Source organism: Anastrepha ludens, chromosome 3 (assembly GCF_028408465.1).
Source record: "Anastrepha ludens isolate Willacy chromosome 3, idAnaLude1.1, whole genome shotgun sequence".
Classification (NCBI taxonomy): Eukaryota; Metazoa; Arthropoda; class Insecta; order Diptera; family Tephritidae; genus Anastrepha; species Anastrepha ludens.
In genome coordinates this window covers 82,589,240-82,593,056 of record NC_071499.1, presented here as the reverse complement: position 1 = coordinate 82,593,056, position 3,817 = coordinate 82,589,240, and the positions used below count along the sequence as shown (strand labels likewise).

At 39.7% G+C, this 3,817-nt stretch overlaps 1 pseudogene; it reads right to left on the bottom strand.

Annotated features, from left to right (window-relative positions):
• Window positions 1-627: 627 nt before the first annotated feature.
• LOC128857576 (ficolin-2-like) lies at window positions 628-3,509 on the bottom strand (annotated as a pseudogene).
• Between the last annotated feature and the right edge of the window lie 308 nt (window positions 3,510-3,817).

The following is a 3,817-nucleotide window of genomic DNA, read 5'->3' as shown; positions in this document are numbered from 1 at the left end:
ACGAAAAGAACATGGTATATATCGCATCTGATATAACAGCGAAATAGAGGAATTCCTACAAGGAATCGCACGTTTGCAGAATGCAAGTTGAAAGAATACTTCGAAAAGTTCTAGGTGATGCATGCTTGATGAAAAACTAAGAGGACGGCCGCGGAAATGGTGATCAGACGACTTTGGGGACGACCTCAGAAGCATAGGAGTGGCCAATTACCGTAGTCTGACTATGGAGGAAGCTAAGGCTCACAATGAACTGTAATGCTATGAATGATGATGATGATGAAGTTTAACGCTTTGAGCTATCGTGTAAAATTATTCATCTGTCTTCTTGACAAATGACAAAGGGGAGTGGTTTTTTTCTACTTACCTTGAGTACTTCGGATATTCCTCCCTTCTTTAATCTCTTCCCTTTTTTGCTCTTTTTGTTTAGCTTTCCCCAAAAGCATAAATGCAAATTTAAACAAGTATTTTACTCATGTTTGTCGCTCCATAATTATTCTTACAAATCTGAACACTGGGCACGTAAAGACTTATATAGTATAAGTACATCTTGACCCGCAAGGGTCCCAACAACTGCCCGCTTTGAAACTTATCTGTCTTCCCTTGTAAATAGTTGCCAATTGCATTCATTCAATTATTAAACCATCCAGGGCTATTGTATTCCTCACTACAGCTACCCTGCGATTTGGCATCATTAACGTGTTCTGCCGTACTAAACAACTGACTTTCATAGTACTTGAATGAATCACCAGCCATGCCATGATAAACTCCAAAGATGCCTAATTTATAGGTGGTATTTTCACCGAGGAGGTTGAAAACGCTGTACTGAGCACATTTTTCTACACCGTTGAAATCTTTCTAATCAATGCGTAGCTCAAAGAAGTCATTATCATTGAACTCATGTAAATGTTGCGAGCTCAAGATGAAACGAACGGTTTCACTTATACTACCAAAATCCATCTTGTATGAGTAACAGGTGCGATTGTGAAAATCAAGTGAACCAAGTAAACGCTACAAGATGACCACCCAATGATCGGCAATTCAGAGCACTTTGAAGGGTTATACCTTACCGTCCACCTGGATTTCACTTATACCGCGGCTTTGACAAATCTAAACGCTCGGAAAGTTTATGGTTGCTGCTACTTCTGATACTGCTGACATTGTGGCGAAGGTAATGACGGGACTCGACGTTTTGAAGGTTGTCCTCTGAACGCTTTTTAGGATCATCTTCAACTTGATTTAAACATTGATTTTGGTGCTTCGATTTCTAGTAGTGGGCTTAAATGCCACACATTGCCATTATATACCGCCAATTTTCCTAATATCTCGGCTAATTTATTCATCCCTTTCAAACACGTTTGCCTGGTGATTCGTCAAGTCGTTATTAGATTACATCTTTCACCTCCATACAAATTATTTGAGTGGTAATTAAAAAGGGCCATACATCAAAACGATGCGTTCCTTCCTAGAAAGTATCTACTTGGTCGCAGCTTGCCTTGCAAGTTCATCTGCCTTGCAGTTTCCCCGTATATCAATATGAATTGAGAAGGATATTGTTCTATAATATTAACACACCTTTACTTTATCACTGCTCTACTGGACGAAGTGTGGTAATTTCTTCACTCCAATCTCACTTGTTGATATTCTTGAATTAAAGTTGCTTTCAGGAACCGAGCGCAGAGCTTAACGATTTGTACTGCTCTGAAGTGAGCTAATACATTTTACTATGCGAGAATGACTGAGTAGCTCAGGTCTCATAGGAATGTCTCTTTCATATGAAGCACATCAGAAGTTGCCATTTTATAGCATGCGGGGTCTAGATAAATAAAATTGCACTCACTGAATTATTTTACGTGATTCTGGCGCTCCACTTAGACAAGTCACTCTGAATACTCCCACTGTGAAGATCCAGCTTTAGAAGCTTTTGCTAAATTTTTTTCGACAACTAGAGTAAGCTTCTATGCTATATTTTTCCTACAATTGATGGTGTTTTCTATATTTTCGTAAAGCACGGAAGTAGTAAGTAGGTATAAGAATAGATATCGATGTCTTGAATAAATTCAATGTATCCGTGACATCCCTAGTACTTGTGACCATGTGCGACAATTGGCCTCAATTCTCTCCTAAATGCAGTAAATGTATAATATTTATGTAATTCTTAATTCTGTTGTCCACTCTCTATAAAGTTGATGTTGGCATAAATAATTTTTTTTTTAAACCGTGCAACGTAGGATATCAACGAAACTGTAATTATATGTATGTATGTACATATGTATAGTACGCGTAAGCAATATATGTATGTAGGTTTGTCATGCGTACATCATCTTGCTCTGGTGCTACTGCCAAGACGGCAGCCGTGCAGTCAAGCTAAATGGAGGTGGAGTTGGTACGCATGCGCGTATAAATGGATAATTGCGTCTTCATGCGGCAACAACAACAAACACCGTTCTGAAATATTGCTGAGTGAATAAACGCTCAATTGATGTTCCCATTGTTTTGCCTTTACACGTTCACATTTAATTTTGTTTTTGCTTTGCGCTTTTTGTATCGGTGGCGGTCAACATCTTTGTATGTTATGTGACTTTTTGACGAAAATTATGCAAATTACTTGAGCGTTATGAATTATTTATAAAAAATATTATTAAAGCACATCGTAAATTTCGCTAACTGTGAATTGGAGGTATGCTGTCTATATATACCTACTTTCATATATTTACTGTAGTAAGGGGACAGATTTTTCAATTTTGTGCAGTTGCAGAATGGGTTGCCAAGTTGGTCAGGCTTTACGATATTATAGAGAAAAATCATAAAGCGACTCATTGTGATACTTTTAATCAGCTCTTTTAGTAATATTAGAGAATGAGGTGGAATCATCTGAGCACATTCTCCTTAGCTGTCCTGCTCTCGCAAGGATAAAATTTCGGTATCTTATCTTTGGCTTGTTTGCTATGCCTGCTGTTATAGCATTCCGGGATATTAGGTACCTCTTGAATTTTATCAGCAACTTTAAGCAGGTGACGAAAACGTCACTCAGCCATTGCTCGGTCGTCATCCTCCCTTGACCCGAAAAAAAGTACCATGAATATTCTGGAACTCGCTCGCCTGGACTGGTGTCAAAGAATTTGTTGAGCCAGTTTTTGAGAACCTCTTTGTTATCAAAGTTGACAGGGAGAAAGGGAGAAGAGAGAAAATGGTAATCGGTCCGTGCAAGATTCGGAGAATACGGCGGATGCTTAAAGACCTGCTATCCGAGCTCTTGGAGTGCAGCTTTTACGACTTGCCTAGTATGGGGCCAGGCGTTGTCCTGAATGAGTATGGTTTGACCCTGTCGGTCAGGTATTTTCAGTCGAATAGCCTTATTCGCGCGGTGTATCAGGGCAATGTAATGAACCATGCCCTCCCAGTCTCACCAAACACATATCATGATCTTTTTTGGCTTGACTCTCTGCTTTGGCGTATCTCCTGGAGGCACCCACACCTTTCTTTGCTTCATACTGATGTTTAGGTACCATTTCTCATCTCCCTTGACGATTTGGTACCAAAAGCGCTATTTTCTAATCGCGTGTTGCTCGATAGCTGGAGAGCTCGTTGTGCTCGTGCGGCACCCATGCTCTCAATTTTACAGTAAATCCCTTTAAATGAAGGTGATTGAGAAACGCTTTATGATCGCAGTTCATTTTTTCCGCCAATTGACGACTGGTTTGACGACTGTTCTCCTTCAAAAGTGATTTGAGACGCTCTTATTCGAATTCAGAAGGCCTTCCGCTGCGGGACTTGTTATCGATGTCAAAGTCTCCATTTTTGAACTTTGCAAACCATT